Source organism: Crocuta crocuta, unplaced genomic scaffold, assembly GCF_008692635.1.
Source record: "Crocuta crocuta isolate KB4526 unplaced genomic scaffold, BGI_CrCroc_1.0 scaffold125, whole genome shotgun sequence".
Lineage (NCBI taxonomy): Eukaryota > Metazoa > Chordata > Mammalia > Carnivora > Hyaenidae > Crocuta > Crocuta crocuta.
In genome coordinates this window covers 5,371,058-5,395,413 of record NW_027531143.1, presented here as the reverse complement: position 1 = coordinate 5,395,413, position 24,356 = coordinate 5,371,058, and the positions used below count along the sequence as shown (strand labels likewise).

Here is a 24,356-nt window from a genome sequence, read left to right as displayed (position 1 = left end):
GGTAATGTTAAATAAAAATAAATAAATAAATAAATAAATAAAATAACCAGCCCCTGGTTTACCTGATTTGTTCCACTGTTTTTGTTTAGTATCTAGTTAATTTATTTATGCTCTAATATTTATGATTTTCCTTTCTTCTACTAGCTTTGGGCTTTGTTTTCCTTTTGTTAGCCCCTTTAGATATAAGGTTAGGCTTTTTATTTGAGATTTGTCTTATTTCTTGATATAGGTCTGTATTACTATAATATTCCTTCTTAGAACAGCTTTTACTGTTGGACTACTGTGTTTTCATCTTCATTTTCTACATGTATTTTTTTTTTATCTTCTTGATTTCTTGGTTGACTCCTTCATTGTTTAGTAGCATGTTATTTAGCCTTCATGTATTTGTGGCTTTCCATATTTTTCTGTGATTGATTTCTAATTTCCTATCATTGTAGTTGTAAAGATGCATGATATCATTTTCATCTTTTTTTAATTTATTGAGACTTGTTTTTTGGCCTAATATATGATCTATTCTGGAACATGTTCCATGTGCACTTCAAAAGAATGTGTATTATAATGTTTTGGGATGGAATGTTCTGAATATATCTATTAGGTCCATCTGGTGCAATGTGTCCTAGTATGACACTATAACAGTATGGCATGTGCTGGTCCACATCATGAGAGTGTCATAGTGTGTACTACTATCCTAGGAAAAGATTACAATTCAAAATCTGAAGTACAGTTTCTGCCGAATGCCTATAGCCTTTTCATCATCACAAAACAAAAAAGTCGAACCATCGTAAGTTGACGACCATCTGTACAAATTTTGTAACTACTTCCATACAAGGACATTCATATACATTTAGAGACATATCTATGCAGTAGCTGAGAATACAGCTAGACTCATATCCTGGCTGGTGCACTCAGTGGCCCTGGAATCTTAGGTCAACTTCTTAACCTTTTCAGATTTCAGTCTCCTCGTGAGGTCAGGAAGGCCAACATCATAGGATCCTTGGGAGTATTAAACAGTTTCTACTTGAAAGGTATTTAGAGTGATGCACATAGTAGGAATTCTATAATTAATATATGGGATATGTTTTCACAGCACAGACAAAATAGTCAGTTGAGTCTGCTAAACCAAAGCAAGAATCATCAGACCTTCTAGAACCCTAGAGATCTTTTTTTGTAAAAACGTTCACAATTTACCTGATTGGTTTGTCATCATGGATTTATGGATTTATTCAACAGATATTTCTTGAGTAGTAACTACATGCTAGACCCTTTGCCAGCAGCTAGGAATATAAAAAGAAGGAGATGTGGTCCCTGCCTCATAAAGATTATAGTCAAGTGGTAGAGACAGACATATTCACACATAATGCAATGCAGAGAATAGTTTTAGGTGGCATACAAAGAAAGAAGGGGTTAATCCACATCAGGGAGCCAAATTGATAGATGCACCCAAATGCCTCTGAATAGTGGTATTTTGAGATCAAAACTTACATATGATACAAAACTTGACTCATCATACTTATGAGGCTTCATTTCCATTGATGACAGAAGCAAAAACTACATCTTCCTATTTCAAGGAAACTAATAGGAAACTATTTCCAGTAACTTAAACCCTTTTTTTTTTTAATGTTTTATTTATTTCTGAGAGAGAGAGACAAAGACAGTGTGAGTAGGGGAGGGTCAGAGAGAGAGGGAAACAGAATCTGAAACAGGCTCCAGGCTCTAAGCTGTCAGCACAGAGCCCGACGTGGGGCTCGAACCCACGAACCATGAGATCATGACCTAAGCCGAAGTCGGACGCTTTACCGACTGAGCCACCCAGGCACCCCTAAACCCTTCTTTTTTAAGCTTAATCTCTTCTGGATAGTCAAATTCCAGGTTTTCCTCCAACATCATTCTCCCACCTCTAAGGGGCTTATTAATTGTCTTGTAACTAGAGAAAGGATATCTTGCTCTTGCTTAGTGTCTGAGAACCAACCATATCCATCACTGCACCAAATGGTGCGATGCCAATATCTGTGGCCTGATTCCTTAGCATAGTGGTGAAAGCTTTCAGGTAGCAAATAGCTTCAATCGCTCACCTTAGTTAGCACTAACATACACAACTGACATTTTAAGATTTAGTTACGTTCATCCACATGTGGACCCTGCTTTGGAATATCGAATCCGTAGTTTCCAATTCAAGCTATGGCAGCCTCTTGGCAGACATGCTATTTTCTAATTCTCAATACTGTCATTTGCTTCAAATTTTGAGAATTTTAGGAACTTTCCTGTGTGTCTTCTCTGTGTTCAAAGGACACTTGAGAATGGGCTAACAAAGGCCTGATCATCTTAAAAACACCTAACACCATAATTTCTGCTCTACTGAGGATGCTCCTTTTAAGGCAATCATCTCCATTCAGAGTTCTAGGCAAGATGTAAGAACGAAGCTCCCTTTTGTCAATGATAGTAAAGTCATCTGGGGTCTTAGGCCCAGGCCCAGGACTAGCCTGAATACAGGGCTCAGGGTTCTTGCTTTCCTGTCACTCTTTCCCTCCACGCTCCTCCCCACTAGTGGTTTTTTTTTTTTTTCCCTTTCCAGTATATTGGAAAGTTAACTTTGTGTTACACTCTGCATATTCTGTATTCTGTGGCTTATAGTAAATCTTTTTCCCTTCACTCTTATAACTTCTTAATATTTTAAAGGAATAGTTAATATTTAAAGCAAAGCTTCTGATTTCTGTTTTAACAAATCTAGGTATTCCAAGTGAATGCCTTGGCTTTTCACAACTGTTGTCTCTGAAATTACCTTCATGAGCATGTTTTGGAATTCAAGAACTGAACATTGTCTCCTTTGTTCTTAGCCAGGTCCTGCCCTCCCCCTGAAGCAATGGATATCATGACTCAATGGGTAAAACTATGAAGCCAGTGAACTAATGGGAATTAAAAATATAGAAGATAAATCTTCCAAATCATGCCTGCTCTGCCCCAAAATTTTAAAAAGAAATTAATTCCAAAAGATCAGGTAATAGAACAGCTATTCTCAAACATACCTTTGCAAGATATGGCCTAGAGCATGTCACAGGAATATAAAACCAAAAACATTCATAAACAGGTGAAGCTGTGAACATTTCAACTTCAGCAAATGAAGGCTTTGCCACTCTCTGCAGTAAGCCAGGTTGTTCTGCAAAGAGGTAAGGGGAGGACAATGGGGAAGACTGACATAAATGACAGAAGCTGCAGATTTAAAAAAAAAAAAAAAATCCTACATGACCTTCCATGAGCTGATCACTCAAAATTACCTATACTTTCCAATATCAACCTTAGACATTAAGAACCATTGTCCTAGCTCTCTACAATTAACTGACTGTTCCTGTCTGTTGTTTTATTTGACTCTTTCTATGAAATAGTTTCAGGAGCCAAATCTCCATTTGAAGAATCCAAGGCTCACTGACTTTCTCAAAGCCAGGCAGTGCTAGTGATAGGAAGCAAGTTAAGACCTCCACACTCCACATTGAAAGGGCTACTGACATTCGTCATCCTTATAAACATTGCTCCTTAATTCTCTTTTCTTAAAAATCACTCCTGATTTTTATCCCATGCTTTTAATTATATGCTTACCATGTTTATTCTTCCCAAATACTAACAGGCTACAATTATCACTAATTCATGTTAAGTTTCTTCCGGCATTGTGTATGGCATGGCTTGCCTACCCTGAATGTCAAGTCATCAATCATTTTACCTGTATGGTTTATCTGGCCCCTTAAATCACCTCTAATTTTGAGGAAGCTTGCACTCTTTATGAGATGTCTCATGAATTCTGCCTATTTATTAGTCACTGTTCATTCTCCACTTTCCAACTTCCACTCATGGTATCTAATGTCTCGTGTCTTCCATTGCCCATGTCATTCCATCTGGGACTCTCCTTTCCAAGAAATGCCCTATGTATCAGTCAGATCCCACCACCCACCATCTTAGCAAAATAAAGCATCAGCTGGAGGGAGGGAGGCAAACCTTGAGAGACTCTTAAATGCTGAGAACAAACTGAGGGCTGGGGGTGGGGGGAGGAGTAGGGGGGTGATTGGCATAGAGGAAGGCACTTGTTGGGATGAGCACTGGGTGTTATATATAAACCAACTTGACAATAAACTATAAAAAAATAAAGCATCAGCTACTGTAATTTCACAAATTAAAAGTATCATATCTATAATAATTAACTTCTGCATGGTAACCCCAAAATTTAATGGTTTTTAAGAAAAAAACCCATTTATTTAGCTCACAATTCTTCAGGTCAGCAATCTGGGCTGTGCATAGCTGGGCAGTTCTGGTCTTAGCTGGATTCAGTCAATGCATCTGTGCTCGGCTGCCAGGTCAACTGGGAACTAAGTTAGTCTAAGATGACCTCAGCTGGAATGGCTGCCTAGACTTGTTCACAAAGTAACTGAGCACAGTTTCAAGAGAGCAGAGGAAAGATATAGACTTGGAACTGACACACCATCATTTTTGTCACATTCTATTAGCCAAAGCAAATTCTAAAACCAGCCAAGATTCAAGGAATGGGTAAAGATGCGAGATGCTACAAAAACACATTGCAGTGACGAGGTGATTTTTTTTTCACCAAAGTACTTGTGGCTAAAATTGGCCAAACAACAAACTTTATAAAGTTTGACCATATGACCTGCTCTGCTAGGTACCCTTATATGGATATATATTTAACCATTTCCCAACCAATGTATTTAGTTGGCAAAAGGAAATGAATATTTAATTAAAGTGAGTTTAATTCCATTGAGTTTGCCAAACATTACTCAGGTATCTAATGCTAGGCACTGAGCCAGTCATGAAGATATATAGGTAATTAAGATCACTACTATTAAGAAGCTTGCAGTATAGTAAAGGAAACAAATAAATAAATACATGCAATTATAGATATATGGGGTTCCAGAGAAAGGGCACATGACTCAGAAAATTTTCTGGAAAATGTTATGTAATGTTAGGTATCAGAGAAATCCAGAAGGATGAGAAGTACTGCATTCTATGTGTATGGACATATAACTCTGAATCCATAGCTCCCAGCCTTGTTAGAAGGTCAAGAAATGGCAAACTTGGGTCACCATGAATAACATATTTGATAGCAGAGACTTTCAATAAGGTAGTGTTAAACTGATTCAACACACCAGTCCCCTTCACATTACCTTCCACATAATCATCCTAGGTAAACCTTAGGCTTTGTTCTCTGCCAAAAATATCAGAGGGTCAGCGTGGCTTGTATTCTGTCTCCCCAGTACTCTTCACTATTCAGTATATGTTCAACACCCATATTCCTGTATTTTTAGCATTTAGAATCCCAAAGTCTAGTTCATCCTCAATACCACTATGTGGCTTCCATGTCAAACTGCCTCAGGCAGTTTTCATTCTATATTTTGAAGCCTAATACCAGTCATATAATAATTCATACAGTAATGATTTACCAAGAAATGGCTCCGGCCTAGAACTACTATATGACGATAAACAAGATAATTGCAGCCTCTATGCTCACAACTCCTATAATCTGTAAAGAGAGACTGATACTAAAGTAGGAATTTCACAAGTGATTTTCAATTATGTTTATATGTTCTATAAAGAAAAACATGAAAAGGTCCAAGAATAAAACAAGAAACATTTGAATTAGTCACCTGACAGATAAGCAGAAATTGACCCCAAAAGAGAACTGCAAGAATCCAAAGGAAATGCCCTAGGCTAAGTACACAGTGTGTGCCAGGGCTGGATGTGAAGGAGGCTCCTATGTTGGAGGAACAGAAAGATGGCCAATGTGACTGGATGAGTAAAGAGGAGAATCCTAGGCAACAGGGCTAGAGGGGCAGAAAATCACCAATCTGCAAGAATGGATTCACCACTCTGTATAAAGATACTTTTCTCCAACACCACATGAAACTTAGGAGGATATGACTTCAAAATTAATCCAATCTTACAATTTTCTATTTCATTTCCAGTTTATCATTCAAAGAGTATCTTAACTTCTCAGTCCACAAGTTTACCTACAATTCTGACTCATCTTAGCATCTTGAATGTTTCCTCAAAACACAGCTGGGTTAACTTTGACCCAACCAGTCAGAAACTCAGTAGACATAAAATGTTTAAGAGGATTGTAGGGATTGAAAACATCTCCGAGGAGAATAAAGGATGGTGGAAGAACAGAAACAGAATCTGGTTCACTGTGCGCTCTCTCTCTCTCTCTCTCAGGATGCTACAGTTAAAAGTTATGCTCTACCTCCTTACCTCTACAATCTAAGGAGGAGAGGCTGACCCCAGGGCATTCTAGGAATTCCCCCAAGCTTCTTGTCTGTTTTACTCTCCAAAACCTTTATCTTTAATAGTCTCTTTTAAGTTCTTTCAAATCAGAATTTGGAGTAAATGAGCTTTATATGCAAATAGTTGACTGTTTCTGTGTATAAAATGTAGATGAATATCAAAAGCAGTAAAAACAAAAATAGAAAACCTTGAAATGTCAACCCTGTGCATCCCATTGGTCAGAAGTTTGTGTGGTTGTATGTTTGGGGATGGCAGGGGGTTGGTGGCAGAAAATAAATCTGGAAAAAGGATGATACTACTTCTTACTTCTCGGAACCTCACATATTTGATCAGATTGAGATTCGCCCTCCGTTTTTTTTTTTCCATATTCTATCTAGTTGAAGAATTAATATGCAACCATTATTCTCTGCCCCCACATCTCCTATGATGCCCCTTCCCCAAACCAGCAGCAGTACAACCACCCTATCCTGGACTCATGGCCATCCATTGTGGATTTTCCTATCATAACACACAACTTAATCCTTTACTTAATTCAGCATTTTTCTGGCACTTATTTAGTATGTGACACTTTGATCCACATCATTCAATTCACCTGAGTTCAAAGGAAACCTGTGCAAACTTTGAGGTCAAAAGTTGTTTTTTTTGTTTTTTTGTTGTTGTTGTTGTTGTTTTTTGTCCCAGGAGGTCACTTTATCTGGGAGTGTGGTGCCATTTTCTAACCATTTTCAGAGTTGAAACAATAATCTTGAATTAAAACACTTCGGAGCTCAGTTCCTACTCTGGATTGTTATTTTAAAACTTTAGCTAAAAATTTCCCAGAGGTGACTGAGTTTTCTCAGTCCCCAGGGAAGCTGCCGTGAATGACTTTCCACAGTGCTTTTTCTGAGAGTCACCAAGTTCACTTTTGCAAAGTGCTATATGCTTAAATGCATGTGAGGGGCATTCAAATTGAAGGAACCAATGAAAATTCTAAGTGGAAAGTTTTTAAATGAATATAGAAACAGACAGCTTAACTTAGGGAGGTAATAAAGTGAAAACAAAGCTTAAGTTCCAATCTCATCCTAACTAGTGGGACCCTAAGCAAGCTGCTCTGTTTCCCATTCTGTCCCAGAGACTTCATGGCATTCTTTCATAGATGAAATGAATTAACACATGTAATTTTGTTTCTTGCCTTTGGCTTTCCTGATGTCTAACTAGCCAGCATGATAAGACAGGGAGTAACTCATGTTCTGTTTTTTGGGTTTTGTTGTTTTTTTTTTTTTTTTAATGAACTAATGGAGACTCATTGATTTATGCAGTCAATTATAAGTGTGGGCAACAGCCAAATAGGCAAGGTACTTGAAGGGAAAAAAATCCTCAGGTCACTGAAGCAGCAATTAGCAAGTATTGTGGGGAGAAGTGGAGAAAGGAGGAGGAAAAAGGCCTGATGAGGCAAATTGCCTTTAATTATCCTTAAACATTTTCTCCTCTTCTTTTGATGCCATAAGACCCCCTGCAGTTCCAAAATAAAATAAGCTTGAGTTTTGTTTTGCTCTTTTAAATAGGAACATAATAGCCACTGTAGAAACATGTTCTTAATCAAAGGTATTAAACTCCTGGCTGCTCTCCTTCGTTTGAAATTGCTTGGGTTCATTATTATCAAGGGGAAGAGAAGTCTAGTCACCATTTAGTTCCCTTCTTAGTAAATTAAAATATTAATTACAAAATACGTTATTTTTATCTTATATCTTAAGCTATTAGTTACTGTGGCTGGATTAAAAAAAAAAAGAAAGAAAGAAAAGAGGACTCATTTTGTGCTGAAGCAATTTCCCTAACAAAGCATTCATAGTTACTTTCTAGTTCCTGCACATCAAATTGGTACATGAAATGCTGCATTTTGAGAGCCATCTGAATAAATTCAATAGCAACTTCATTTATTTTTTGTCTCTGAGATAAGTGTGCAATTACAGTTGCCGTGTTCACCCACTCATGGCATGTGCCCACTCAGACAAGGCCACTGACTACAGCCAATGCCCAGCACAGCTCCAGAGGAAAGAAAGAATGTTTCCTTTTCATTTCCGCCACACAATGCAGCAATCGATCTTATGCCCGTAGACACAAATGCTCAATCTCTGGGAAAAAGGCAAATAAAGCCACAGAATAGACCTTAGAGCTAACTAAAACCCTCATTGTCTGCCTCTTCAAAGGCTCAAATTACCAGCAAGGTACTGAGGTGACAGCAAAAGTCTTAAGAATACACAAGCCAAGGACCAGCAAACCCACTAAGCATATGCAGATTACCTGGTCCTGTGGTGCCTCAAGTCATCACAAAATAAACCAAAACTGCCTTCCCCCCCCTTTACAGGTGAGAGTTATATACAGTAATCACGCACATAGGGAGTTTATTTGGCAAGGGTCTAAAAGCCATGCGCTACCTTATAAAATATCCCCTCCGTTCCCTACTACCTACATGGTGCCTGAAATTAGATTTTTTTCCCTCTTACATTTGGAAGGATATTCAGTTTAAGAGGTCACTATTTAATTTCAGAAACAGCTAGAGAGATAAGACTTTACAGCCAATACCATTTATTAAGTGCCACTATGTACTAAGTACTTTACATATATTATTTTCCTAAATCGTTACAATAATCTTATGATGTAGACATTTTTTATAGTACCTTGTTACTTGTGAAAACTGAAGCTTAGAAAGATTAAATAACTTGAACAATTGACAAGTGATACAGTGAAGATCTAAATCCAGGTGTCTAACTGTAAAGCCCTTGCTGTTACTATATCTGTCAGCTTCTATCTTACTGTATGTGTTGGGGTACAAGGAACAGAGGGCTGAGGCATTGGAAAACAGAAGAGAGGATGAAAACGGGTCGAGGAGGGGCACTGGAGAGAAGAGATTCAGCCCTAGCTATGCCTTTGGAAGGGAGAACCCATCTTTGCCAGACTGCCAGATGGAAGCATTAATGCTTGCCTGCTCAGCCCTCCCACTAAACACCATCCAAACCAACCTTCTTTTCAGACCTTTTGTGCGTATGTCTCACTGAATTGCCCAAAACCCACAGTCCCTGTGAATGAGCAAAGCAGTTGTAATTCTTTCTCATGCACTTTTCTGTGTCCTTGGTGAATTTCAGACATATGTTCTCTCCTCGCTGAAAGAGGCCAACTCACTGGTCTCCACACATCAAAGACACTGGGAGGCAGGAGAGTGCAGGGTAGTGGGGCAGGGCAGGGCTCCACTGCCCATCTGTGTGTAGCTTTAGCAAGTTACTTAATCCCCTGTGCCCCAGTTCCTCATCTGAAAAATGGGATCAATACTAATGCCTCCTTCACAGGATTGCAGTGGCAAGCAGATAGAAAATGTTAGCTCTTGCTGGTAGAACTAGACCATCAATTGATTTAACTGGGTAGCACAGCATTCCTCAAAGGTATACTGTAAAACAATTCCTGAACTGAGTAAGTTTGCAAACCTTGACTACTTGACCTGCTTTAACAAATGCACAGTGTATCTTAGAATATAAACGATTCTTACAATCAAGAAACCTATTTTAATATATTTAACATGTTCATTCCAAGAAACACACCTGAGGAATTAGTCTTCCAAAGAATCCCCTATGGGAGTTCTGAACTAAGACAAAGTAATATAAAACACTAGTGCATTTAATTGTACCAGTTCCACTGTGTCTGTTACAGATAGATACTTTGGAACCAAAACCCCTTTTTGGATTAAAAATACAGCTGGCCAGTTTGGAGACTGGTCTTGAACAAACTGCTCATCTCTTAAGTCTCAGTTTCTACATACATAAGTCTATCTCATCCAAGATGGGGAGCAGCCTTAGTCATCTTTGAATTTCCAACATGTATCTCAGATCCCAAAACACTGGGCTCAGAATGTCTGATAAATGGAAGAGTGAGGTCTTAACTGGAATCTAGTGGAACAAAATGGTTGACCTACTATCGCCAACTCAATTCAATCCCATAGACTTTTGCAAATCCTTCTGACAGCAGACACTGAAACTGCATTGGAATGCATGAGATTAACCGGCAGATATATCCAGTGAAAGTTAAAGGAGGGGGAGGCAGGACTGGGCAGAGTCTCAGACTGCACTGCAGACCTGACACTGAGCCAACCTAACCTGATGGGGAGCTCCAGGCCAAACAATGCCCTTTATAGGTGTCCTGAATACAGCAGAAAAGGGCAAGCCCTAGTGCCCCCACCATGCTCATTCACTGGCTGGGGACTGCACAGAAGAGTTGGGCCTTAGCTCAAATGAAGTGTGCAGGCAGATCCCTAAAGCATTACAACTGGAAATTATCAGCTAACTATTCCTCACAGCTGACAGGAAAGTTCCTTCTTGAGGTGAGACCAAGCAGTGCACTTCTAGGTTGCCACAATGACCCTCTTTCCTGTCCCTTAGATCCAGAGATAAACAAAGCTTAACCTTTACACTAGCCTGCAGTGCAACAGGAAAATTAATCAATTTGTTAAATTAATGTAAGACAGCAGCATGTGAATAGTTCTCTAAGGAAAGTCAGATCTGCTACGGGGTGACTGATTAACAATGCCTGCCATAGACAGACGAGGAGACAATAAGTGCACAAAAACATGTGTTTCCATCCCCGGCCTATCTCTCCCTGCTACCTACTTAAATCTCCCTCAAGGTCCAGCTGAAGTTTCACATTTTCCATACTCTTCTTAAATCCATAAAGGTCTCTCCATAGGTCTCTCCTTTCATAATCAGCTACAACACTTACTATCATCTCATAATTTATCACAGAATTTATATTTCCTGGATTTTCCTACAATTGTCTCTGTTACAGCCAGTCCCAATAAACCAACTATAAGCAATTTGGCAGCAGGTATAACACCCCATACTTTCTTACTCTTCCCTTTTGGACTAACCCCACACCACTTAACACACTGCTGAGAATACAGTGGTTAGTCAATGCCTACATTTAGACGTATGGAACTAATGACTAGACTTCTAGAGGAAATCAGCAACCTTGCTGCAGGGATTCCAGGGTATTATTTATTTCCTTCCAAATGCTCCAAAAGAACGAGTGAGCATCATTCTCAGTTGGGCTGCATCTGCATGTGCATTTCTGTTGCATATATTCCTCTTATCAGTCCTAGTACCCACATGGCAGCCTGGAGGAGGTGTAAGGAGAAAGAAACTGGAAGCTTTAGGAACATTTCTACAATCTCTACCATGCCCATCCCGTCATCCTCTGACATGTCTAGCTTTAATTTAATAATTTAACATAAATTTCCCCACAAGCACAACTTCACAAACACCCTGGCCGCCAGCACCCTTTCCAACAACAGTACCGCCACCTGGCCTCACAAACAGAAGCTGGGGAGCTGCTTCTGCTACTTTCCTCTGAAATTCATGCAGAGAATAGAGTGTAGTCTCTACTTCTATTTTCATGGCTAAAATCCTCCAGGGAATGGAGAAGTCAACTGTGATTCCCTTGCACTTCCCACTTCTGCTATTTTGGTTTCCATCCAGCCCCTCTTCAAGGATCAACTTTCCAGTTAACTTGTTACAGAAAGAAACAAAACAGATCAAGGGGTAAAAAGGAAGTTTGGGATGAATCTTTTTTTCCTATAAAGCAGTTTGCCTTCTATTGGCTTTATTAACCAGAGGGTAGGGAAGACATTTGCTTCTAAACTCACTGAAGTTGAATCTACTCATTCAAATTAGTTTACCTTTTTAAATTTTAGCTCATATTACCAGTTTACCAGTTCATACTGTTCATCAATTTAAAGTAAATAATAGCTTTCAGGAACATCTCTTTAAAGCCTATCCTAAAAATGAGTTCTCATCACATCCCATGTGTTTACATGGTCACAATTGCCATCCTAATTTTAAAGCTTACTTAAAAGAGCATCAGAAGGTAAATGATTTGCCGGAGGTCACAGAGAATCCAGAGTGAGTCAGGAATAGAAGCCAGCTGTTTGGACTAGCTGTTCCATGCTCTAATCACCCCAACAGCATTCATTCCCACACACCCCATTATTACAGAGACACTTGTCCCAGAGCCCTGTCCAATTCATCTTCTATAACATGGGCTGTGGAAATGCTCAATCCACCCCTCTCACTTCTCAAATTTGATTCTGACTCATTGCAGTCACCTTCCCGATTACAGTCCCTGGGTCATTTGCACATCAAATAACCTATTTAGGAAATTGGAAGGCTTTTTTCTTATTTAATGCAAATAATACTGTAAATGCTAAATATTTTGCCAACTCACAAATGTAGCATTTTTTTCTTGCTTCGTATCACTTTGGTGTGAGTTCAGTGAGTACTGCCTACGTGCCAGGCACAGTGCGAACTCAGGGATACAGAATACAGTCCTCGGCTTCAAGACGCTGACCACTTACTGTAGAAGACATACAGTTAAGTAGGAAATACAGTATACTAAACCCATCATAGAGGACATAGGAAGCACTAAGAAGTTCACAAAAAAAGATATTTAACCTCGGCTTGAGGGATCACAAAGAATATTTAGAAGCTGAGTACTCACAGAAGATACCAGCCAGGTACTATGGTTTAACTGTAGCCCCTGAAAAAAAGACATTTTGAAGTCCTAACTCCCAATACCTCAGAGTTTGGCCTTATTTGATAACAGAGTCTTTATAGAGATAATCAAGTTAAAGGGGGGTCATTAAGGTAGACCCTTATCCAGTGTGACTGGGGAAATTTGGACACAGAGACAGATGGGCACACAGAGATGATGTGAAAACACTCAAAGAGAATACCATGAAAAGATGGAGGATTGGAGTGATGCATTTATAAACCAAGGAACACCAAAGGTTGCCAGCAAACTAGGAGAAGCTAGGTAGAGGCAAATGATTCTCCTACAGGTTTCAGAGGGCTCAGGGATCTGCCAATCCCTTGATTTCAGACTTCTAGTTCCAAAACTGTGAGAAAATAGAATTGTTGTTTTAAGCCATATGGTTCGCAGTACTTTGCTCTAGCAGCCTTACAAAACTAATATACCAGGACAAAAGAAAAAAAAGAAAAAAAACAAAAGAAAACAAACCAACAAACAAAACAAAGGAAAATCAAAGGGGCAAATGCCTTAATACAGAATGTTGCCCATGGCTGCTGAAAACCTGGGAGTAAGGGAGAGGATGGGGGAGCTTAGGCACAACGGGAGGTCAGACGCCAGCTCTTGAGTACTCAGTGTAACATATTGAGTCTGCCTTTTGCTTCCATAGAACCTAAGGAATCCCCAGTGTTTCTAGTATGGAGAGACACTTTTCTGGATATCGTATGTTCTGTACATCTGCTGATAAGCTTTAAGCCCTACATTTCCGTGGCAGTCAGCAGCCTGAAGCCTCAAAGCTTCTGTTTCAGCACCACATCAAAACTCAGGAAGCTTTAAAGTTCATCCAAACACCCAGCTTTTGCTGGAAGAAGACACTGAGGCTCTGGAGACAAGCAATGAACTGACTCCAGGATCCCTCTGAAAATAAGTATCCAATAAGTGGACCTTTATTTACATCCTCTAATGTCCTTTCCTGTTCCAGGTCTCCTCCAGTCAGAGATACAAGATGCTACATCAGTTTCATCTAAGGGAAGATGGCCAGCCAGTAGGGGCCACAGCACAAGTGCAGCCAAACCCTGACACTCAAGCCACTAACAGCCCCTTGCCTTTGTTTTATCAACAGACATCTAAGGCCATCACCCCAGACCATGCAAACGCATTCACTTGGGAATGGGCTAAAATTAGCAGCTTCAATTCCTCTTTGAAATATCCTCACACTAAAAAAGGTATTTTGGGCAGACTTCCCATAAAGTCTTAATGCATTTCCTGCCAGACATTTGAATGGAGAAAAGCTCCTATGATCCACCAAATTGAGGAATTCTGGTCAGTGAGGCAAGGCTTCAAAGTGCCCTAGGTCAACAGAACTGAGAAAGGGAACAGAAAGGAGGAGATGCCCTTCAGGAAGGTGTGTAAAGAGTCAAGGGCTTTCTTTTTTTCCTTTGATGTGGGCGCATGTCACCCTAATGAGAGGAGCTGCCTTGTGCAAACAGGACAGAGCAAGCATGCCAATAATGAATCAAATGCCTGTGCTGCTCTGTTTTACAGCTTGGTTAGAACCAGTGTCAAGCGTGCCACACTGCAGGCTGAACTCCCATCTGACAGGTTTGAGGGCCTGAGGAGAAATGGGTGGAACAGAAAACGGAGTTTTCTTCCTTCTTCCACACACACACTTGGGTTTGAATTTTAACGTTTTTGAGTTATAGTGGATTTTGCTTCCTTCATTTTCCCCGCATTGAAACCAAGGGAATTAAACGTGGGTTTATTGCTAGGTGCAGCACCCAGTCGTACAAAAGCCAAAGAGCAGCGGATTTTATTTTAGTAATACAGTAAATGTTTACTCTTAGTAATCTGCTTTCACCTTCCCTAATATCCCTAGATAGAATTTTTGCTTCATCCCACTCTTCAGTCTTTGTCTGCAGTTTAGTGAAGAGCTTACCCCACTTTATTGTAACTTAGTGCCATATCTCTCCCTTAGTAACAACTGCCTCTTAATCATCTTTGAATCCCTAGCTGCCAAGACAGAATGTGTACACCTTTCATTCTTCCCAAATTAAATGAATAACATCCATTTTGAACAACCACAATATTGCAGAGCCAAATTTGCCATTTTGGCTAATCACTGCTTGTCCTGAGAATTGTCCCATGTACTCCTACACATGATAGCTGAAAAAGCCCCTCAGAGAATGCTCTGTGGTCTAATCTCAAGTTTTCCCACCTTTGATTCTTTGGTCTCACATTCCTTAGAAGGCAGAAAATAGTTAAGTAGGTAACCAGCTTAGAAGACGGTATTCTAAAAGATGGGAATTGCAGCCATACTGTATTTTCCATCATACAGATGTTTATATGCACATAGTTTAATACTGCATTTATATAAATTGTGCATGCTAAACATAATTTCTACTCTATTTAAATGTGTTCTTTGCAAAATGTAATAAACTTTTTTCTAATGGGGTAGCTTGAGTTAATAATAGTTTGTCTTAGAAATACAAAGCACTTAATTGGCTTTCCCATCTATCCTGTTCACACCCCCATCATCTCAGGAGATGAGAGGCAAGGCACTGCCCTCTTTGCCTGAGGGGAAAAGACAGCATGAGTCAATGAGTGAGTTTAAAAAGCTGTGCTCTGGAACCACTCTGCAGTGAATATAGCAGATTTCAGCACAGGACCAGTCCTTCTTGGCTTTCATCCAAAAGGGGTTTTGTTAGGGAAGCAGAGTAATGCCTCTATTAAGAAGCATAAGAAGTTATGCTCAAACAGCACCCTTTATTGTCAGAAACTTTATTACCAGAGCTCAAAATATATGAGACATTAGGGATATATTCTAGTATGCCAGTAAATGAGCCAATTATGATCTGATCGTATCAACACTAACTGAAATAATATCACATGTTCTAGAAAAAAAATTATGATTCAAAGATCTTATAGCAAAAGGAGGATAAAATTTGGGTTTGGGGAAGTCTAAAAGCAGAAAGCTTATCGTACAGGCTTCCAGTTATCGGAAGAAACATATATAGCCAAGATATATATGGCCCAATATCCTCATCTCAAAACTTCTATGCTCTACTCAGAACCTAGAAATAAGTCACCCAGAAACAACTAAAACTAAGCCTTCTCATATTTCCCATAAACATTAGCAGTCATCCAAGGAGAAAGATCATGAAGCAGTTTTATAAGTACAGCTACTCAAGAGAGACAGTAGAGAACAGTGAGAAAAGGTTTGGGGACCTGCCAGACAAGCCAGAGTGAGAATCTCACTAACTCTGTAAACTTGGCTAAATTACCTCATCCACTAGAGCCTTAGTATTCCTCATCAATAAAATAAAGGCAATAGTATTTAATTTAACAGATGGTTTGAAAATTTGAGATTATGGAGGTAAGGCATTTAGCGTGGTACCCAGCAAATACCAAGTGTTCAATAAAAGGGAGCTATTGTTATAGCGAAAAATATTAAATTACATTTACCATCAGCACAGACTTGTGGAAAATGATATTCAGTAGTATTTATGTCCAAAAGCAATTTTTCCCCTATTAAAAGAATTTTAAATGTCAGCAAACAAGAGAGAGAAAGTCGTCTTTTTATATAACAGAAAGGGATGTATAAAAGGTAACTGACTGAAAGATTAAAACTACATTAAAATGCAATAAATCAATCACCAAGTGTAAATTGTTGACGCTAGATTCTTTCCAATTTTTATTTTACTAAGAAAGGGAAAGGAGGGTAAAAGCAGGGAAACAGAAGAAGGGCAAGGAAGGAAGAACAATCTGGAGAAGAAAGTGTACCAGAAAGAAGAGAATGGGGGTGATTAAATTGAGTTTAAATGATTAAAATATACATTTAGAGGGGAAAATGGAAGACAACAATTATTTATAATATGAAAAATATATTCCTATCTCTAAATGCTCCTGATTGAAACAACTACGGTGTTAGATAGAATATAAAATCATATTGTTTTAATGTATATCATAACAGGCATAATATTAAAAATATAGCAGGCATAATATTAAAAAAAAAAATCCATAGAACTAAAAACAAAGTAAAAGAACCCTTGAGTAAAGTCGATTCCAAAGTTTGCTTTTGCCCTAAGAGTTTTTGCCAAGTCTTGGAAATCTTGGGTTTCATTTTTGACAGATGCCGATAGGAAATAAAATTGGAGGTGGTTCAAGGTAAATGATCTAGTAGAAGACACCTGCACTGAATGCAATTCCAAAGATCTCTATTCTCAACGCAAGAGTAAACTTAAAATGAAATATGCTGTATAGTGGTAGTTAGTGAAGAGACTTTCTTGCCATCATTTTGGTTCTGGGTGGAGGAAATAGATTTCTCCTAGCCATTTGTAAATGCAACTGTCCCACATCCAGGTTAGTGATCCAATTTTTTGTTTACCTATATGATTTTGATAACATATCAAAAGTGGGTAATTTAATATAAAATGATCCAGAGATGGGGCACCTGGGTTGCTCAGTCAGTTAAACGTCCGACTTCAGCCCAGTTCATGATCTCGCATTCCATGAGTTCAAGCCCTGAGTAGGGCTCTGTGCTGAAAGCTCGGGAGCCTGGAGCCTGCTTCTGATTCTGTCTCCCACTCTCTGTGCCCCTCCCCAACTCATGCTCTGTCTTTCTCTCTCTCTGAAAAATGAATAAATGTTAATTTTTTTTTTAAATGATCCAGAGTTGCTAGTGCCAACCATTAACTGCCAAAAGCAAAAATAAATCCTGCCTAAAGGCCTCAACCTAGTGTTTGGAAAACAGCACTGAATATGTAAGGAAAACAGACTACCCACAGTAAAAAATTAAAACAAAAACTCAAATCACAAAACATACCTGAAGAGTAGACACCACTAACAAGAATCAGGAGAAATAGGAGAAATAAGATATACACCCATAAGGACTTTAGGAATTACAGCATAGAAAATGAATAACACTGCTCTGTTCAAAATTTTTTTTAAAAGGAAGAAAAACATAAAAATTGATCAGTGAATGAGTGATTAAAAGAATGGCCAAACATATTTGAAAAATAATCAAAATAGAACTTTTATAAATTAAAAATATAATTACTTAATTTAAAGGAACTAATGGATGCATTAAAAAGAAGAATAAATAGCACCACAGAGAGAATTAGTGAACTGGAGATAGGTTTTTTTTTAAAAGGATCCAGAACATACTCTAAAGGAACAAAGAAATAGAAAATATGGACACAGATTCACAGAAATAAAATATGAGACAATCTAATCAAAGTTCTGGATAGAATTAATAGAAAAACTTGGAAAGAGACAATATTCAAAGACATAATAACTGAGGGATTTTGTCCTTTTTTCTGTTACTTTTTTATTACAACTTTTTTCAGAATTAATGAAACAATATTAGCAGTCAGATGCAGGAAACTCCATAAAACCTCATACAGGGATTGATAAGGACATCACATCTAGATAAATCAGAATGAAACTGTAGGGTACAAAATGAAAATGAGGACTCTAAATGCAACCAGAGAAAAATGGCAGCTCGTCTACAAACAAATAAGGCAACTAAACTGATGGTTGACTTCTCTAAATCACCAATAGAATCTGGAGACAGTAAAATAATATCTTCAAAATTTTAGGAGAAACTAACTTTCAGCATAGAGTTTTATCTATGTTGAAATAGGGAAGCAATCTGGGAAGGGGAGGGAAGAAACAGACATTCTGAGAAAAACAAAAACCGATATTTTTACCACAAAAAGACCTTCACTAAGGGAAATTGCAAAGGATCTTCTTTAAACAGAAGGAAATGATCAAGAAGGAAGAAGACATGTTGAGTTGGACATTTCTTGTGTGCCTCTTCAAATTTTCTTGGGCAAACCTTTTATTCCAGCCAGAGCTGCACCAGCCAAATGTATGCAGATTTTAATCAACTTCACACAGCTGTAGCCTGACAATGCTGCACCTTTCACTTCCTGCCCTGGGAATTCTTACACATGCTTAACTCAAGACTAGCAAGTAATTAATGCCTCAAAGGATAAACAGAAGCTTCTAACCAATGGAGACTAGTAACCAATGTATAATGTCCCTCACTTCTTCCCCAAAATGGACAACCTGAGATTCATTCAGTGAGGCTCACCCCATGGTACGAAAAGACTGCACACATATTCCCCTCTAAGAAGGGTTAATTCAACAACCTGTATTTACACTTCCCCTCCCTCTTTCCCTATTTCACTCCACCATCCCAAATAAACTACTTGCTTGTAAACTTTTGTTTTAGGTTCTGTTTTCTGGGGAATCCAGGCTAATAAAACACTACATTAAAAAAATGACAATGACTAATTTGCTGAATGTGGAGGAATCAAGAAACAAGCTAAGTGGAAAATACTTCAAATAAAGGCATGTTTAGTTGGGAAGGAGTTGATAAGAGTTAATGCTTTCTAAAATCCTTTTATTTATAGTTAGTAAAGTATGCATTTTAAAATAGTTATGAAACCTCTAAGGGAATAAATATGAACTGTACAATTTCTAAAGAAGGAAGAAAAGAGAAAGATTTGGAGAGATGGATGGGTGTTGAAGAGGGAGGGCAACTCTGGTTAGAAATTCATCCAGCACGTAAAATAAATTAATTTATTAAGGGAAAAAAGAAGCAGGAAAAATGTACCTGATGGACACAAGTCACTGTCCACTTATCGAAACTCATACAATCTACAACAGAAAGAGTGAATCATAATGTAAACTATGGACTTTGGGTAATTATGATGTGTCAGCGTAAGTTCATCTGGTGGAGGATGTTGATAATAGAGGAAGCTATGTATGTGTAGAGACAAGGGGTATATGGGAAATCTTTGTATCTTTCCCTGAATTTTTCTGTCAACCTAAAACTGCTCTAAAAAAGGTGGTAACAAAAAGTCTTAATAAAAAATGTAACAGAAAAAAAGGACAAATGGAAAGCCCAAAATAAAAAATAGTAACAATTGAAACATACCAAAGTGCCGAAGCTCTCCAAATAAAATAGAAATTCTATCACACAGATTAAAACAAAATTCAGAGATATGCAACTTATAAAAGACACTCCTAACTGTAATGAAAGTAAACAGTTAATAAAAAAAATAAAGAAATCAAGTCTGGAATAAGCTAAATAATATGTCCAAGGTCACATGTTCCTAGTGCCTTTTTTTTCCCTGACCCCTGCATCCAACTGTTTTCCATTTTGTCATGCCAGTTACTGTAAATAGGGCCACTATTTTATTCAACTTTATGTAACTACCATGCGGTATAGCAACAAAGCAGTATCAGCTGATTTCATGAAATCAAAATTGTACTATTGTGCAATCCATCAGAAACATGGTGAGCCTTCTCAAAAGGAGCAACAATGTTTCATTTAATTTATGAAGATTGATTTGTTCTGATATTTCTAACATAATATATGAGCTTTATTTCTCCCTAGAGGATAAAATCAAGGCATAACTCAACTTAGGAAATATCTACATGTGTGGTCATTTATAAGGTGACAAGCATGACCATAAAAGATAGCATTAATTTATTCTACATATACTTATTCACCTAATCTGTGCCAGGTACTGGGTAGGCATTCGGACACAATGATAAATAAGGCAGACATAGTCCTTGCCATTTTGAAGTTTGCAGACTGGTTGTATAGCAAAGCACTAGTCTAAAGTAATTTAAATTTTTATTGGTTTTAACAGTTCAAATATTATTTCTTTTAGATTATATTACATTTAGGAAATTCCTTGATCACAAAGAAAAATATCAGCTAGTCTTAATGTATTAACTGAATAATCTTGGACACAGCATACAGTCAATTAGATCATTTGCTGCTCTGAAACTCAAGTTTCTTATCTCAAATTCTGAAAATAATCCCAATGTCTCATTGTGACAATGATCTGAAACGATGTGCCAGGCACGGTGATGTTCAATAAGTGTCAATTCTCTTTAGAACCAAACTGTTACTACCATGTACAAGTTAATATATACCATATCTTATTTGTAAATATTAAGCATTATGTAGTCTAGGAATAAGGTTTCAGAAAAAAAGGAGCCATCTTGATGTAGGAAGACTGTTACTTATTAGAAACAGGTTTACTGAGGCCTAAACAGGAACTGTAATGTATGTATATTTAGTCATACTTTGTATCTATTACACAGATGGTGAACTAGCCACTATAATTTGAATAGTCTACTGGCATTTACTTGTAATATTCTACGTAGTTAACACACATAGTTTAAGGTATTGCCTTCCACCCCCAAAAAAGCACATGATCCAGTGAAAACTTAAAAAACACTGTTTTGACCATTATTTCCAAGCTGACTCTTTACCTAAGCAGATGTATTATTAGATACGCTGCACAAAGCTAAAGACTTTGCAATTAATAGAGACCTGGTTGCCACAGGATATGACTACACCTAATGGGCTATTAAAAAATGATTAATATATGTCCCAGTGGGCCAGCAAACAGAAGGGCCATGACTGTGCATAAAAATGAAGAATTTGACTTATCATGGAAACAAAAAGCGCTAGTCCAAGCTGCAAAGCACTGACTGTGGGAAGAGGCTAAAAGCTTTGGCTGGCTTTATCAGCTCCTAAAAAAACAGTNTTCCAAAAAAAAAAAAAAAAAAAAAAAAAGCAGAATTTACTAGAATGAGCTTTGTGTTTGGTCTTGCTAAAGTGGTTCAATCTTTTTTTTTTTTTAATTTTTTAACTTTTACTTATTTTGGGGAGGCAGAAAGCGAGTGAAGGAGTGAAGGGCAGGGAGAGGAGACACAGAATCCGACGCAGGTTCCAGGCTCTGAGCTGTCTGCACATGGCCCCATGCCTGACTCCAACCCACAAACCCTTAACCCACTGAGCCACCCAAGCGCGCGAGGCAGTGGCTCAATCTTTTCAAGGTTAGGCGCTATTTTGCCTGATTCACCTTATCAGTGTGCTGTAAGCCAACTGCATGAGAAGGGCATTAAGCAGTGCCTTTGGGAAAAATACTAAACTCCTTAAGATGCTGGGACGAAAGACGCTCTGTAATTATAAGAATTTATGATTAATTCTTATTCAGGCTTGTTTTCCAGTATTTTCCACTGTAGATGCAAAGTTCAAGATGCGATGTAGGAAGATCCTCAACTCACTTCCACAGATGTGCTGAGTCTACAGCTACAAATGGAACAATGTCCTCTTTAAAAACCTAAACTCTAGAGGCGTGTGGGTGGCTCAGTCCGTTAAAGCGTCCAACGTCGGCCCGGCTCAGGTCACGATCTCGCACTTTTGAGTTCAAGCCCCACGTCGGGCTCTGTGCTGACAGCTCAGAGCCTGGAGCCCGCTCCAGATTCTGTGTCTCCCTCTCTCTCTACCCTCCTCCGCTCGCTCGCGCTTGTTCGCTCTCTCTCAAAAATAAAGATTAAAAAAAATAATAAATTTGGGGCGCCTGAGTGGCTCAGTCGGTTGAGCATCCGACTTCGGCTCAGGTCACAATCTCGCGGTTCGTGGGTTTGAGCCCCGCGTCGGGCTCTCTGCTGACTGACAGCTCGGAGCCTGGAGCCTGCTTCAGATTCTGTGCCTCCCTCTCTCTCTGACCCTCCTCCGCTCGCTCGCGCTCATTCGCGCTCTCTCAAAAATAAAGATTAAAAAAAATATATTTGAAAGCCTAAACTCTGGCTGAATGATGAATACACAAGGAACATAAGAGAAAAAAAAAACTACTTCAAAGCAGGTAGGAGAGGCTGGAACAGAATCTCACCATAAACCCCACCGCTGGAGCAGTGACCCCTCCACCTGGAGGAAAAGCAAAACCCCAAGTTTCTCCCTTAGGAGCCAAGAGTCTGAACACCACATGGAGCGCCCCAAAATTTAAGACAGGCACTTGAGAGATGAGTCCCCCCTAAACATCTTACTGTGAAGGCCTTGGTCTCCTGCCCCAAGACCCACAGGAGCGTAGCAATAAAGGGTTCACACGCTGGGACTCATCCGCCGCAGGGCCCAACTCAGAGGCAACGGATCACACCGCGACTTTAAAGGAGGCTCACCAGTTTACGTTAATCCTTGGTCTGAGGGGCAGGCCTGTAATCCAACACACAACCCGGGCGGCTGCGGAACACCGCCCTCGCGGACGCTGGCGGCGCCATCTTCGCTCGCGCTCCTGCGCCTGCTCCAGAGCACGCGTCTCCACCGGAAGGAGACTACGGCGCCCGCTCCCTGGGGGCCGCTGGTTGTCCGCCTGGCGGCCGGCGGAGCTCGAATTCCTGCTAACAACATTGGAATCATCCGTGCCACCCAGAAAGGAACGCATGCCCCTAGGTCTTGTGCCCATTCTTGTGACTGCTGCCAAAAGACACCTCTCTGTTGCTGGGCTCCAGCGGCCAGCCGAGTTCTTACACTCGGGGTCTCCCAGAATTGTAACCAGCAGAGAGAGGAAGGGAGATGGAACGGCTGGTATCAGCAAGGCACAGCTAGAGGCAACAGACCCTGACGTGGGTCTTTCTGCGGAGGAGACCTATTAACTAATGATCATGGCTGTGGCCTGAGGGGCAGGCTTCTCATTAAACCTCTGCCGGCTGACTGCAATCCTGTCCGAAGACCTCGGAGGGCAAGCACTGTCTTCCGCTCACCCTCTGCCCTGCCGCAGAGCCAGCCTCTCCTGGAGGGCAGCTTTACCCAAAGGTTGACTCCTAGGGGGCACCCCGGATATCCTGGCTCTGGTGGCTTACCTTCCTGGGGGCACCGGACTGTGCAAGCAGAGGACTGGTCTTTGGCAAGCTGCAATCCCCAGGGCTCTACACAGACAGCCGACTGAGGCACACCCCACACTCTTTCTGTGAAAGAGGCCACTTGGCTTGTCGGAGAGCGTCCGACTGAGAAGAATGCTTCAGGTATGGCACACATGTAGTGGCAGATGAAGCTGCTATTAAGGGTCGTAGGCTGTGGATGCCATCTGGGCACTCTGCTTGCTGCAGCTCCCCGTTATCTCCCAGAAAGGAGCTTATACAGCCTCATCTGGAGTCCTGATCGGTGCTCACTAAACTCGGGAGAAGAATGTATAAACACAATGAAAACTTCAACAGATTGGAAATAATAAGAAAGTACCAAATAGAAGTCACAGAGCAGGGACACATGGGTGGCTCAGTTGGTTAAGCATCTGACTTTGGCTCAGATCAGGATTTCACTCATTACCCCACATCTGGCTCTGCAGTGGCGGTGTGGATCCTGCTTGGGATTCTCTATCTCCTTCTTTCTCTACCTCTTCCCCACTTGCACTCTCTCTCAAAATAAATAAACTTAAAAACAAAAAGTCACAGAGCAAACAATACAATATAGAAACAGCCTAAGTGTCCATTCAAGGATGGACAGATAAAGAAATTGTGAGATATATGTGTCTCACAATCTCTCTCTCTCTCTCTCTCTCTCACACACACACACACACACAGGAATATTATTCAACCATAAAAAAGAATAATGTCTTACCATTGCAACAACATGCATGAACATCAAGGGCATTATGTTAAGTGAACTCAGACAAAAAAGATGAATACTGTTTTATATCTCTTATACCCGGAATCTAAAACAATAACAC

At 39.6% G+C, this 24,356-nt stretch overlaps 1 long non-coding RNA gene across 2 annotated transcripts in view; it reads right to left on the bottom strand.

Annotated features, from left to right (window-relative positions):
* The window catches only part of LOC144237420 (uncharacterized), a 510,168-nt gene extending 487,252 nt beyond the window's left edge, over positions 1-22,916 (bottom strand). For both annotated transcript variants that reach the window (XR_013336849.1, XR_013336850.1), the window contains exon 1: positions 22,813-22,916. This is a non-coding gene — a long non-coding RNA (uncharacterized LOC144237420). The remainder of the gene's footprint in view (positions 1-22,812) is intronic.
* Positions 22,917-24,356: the final 1,440 nt, after the last annotated feature.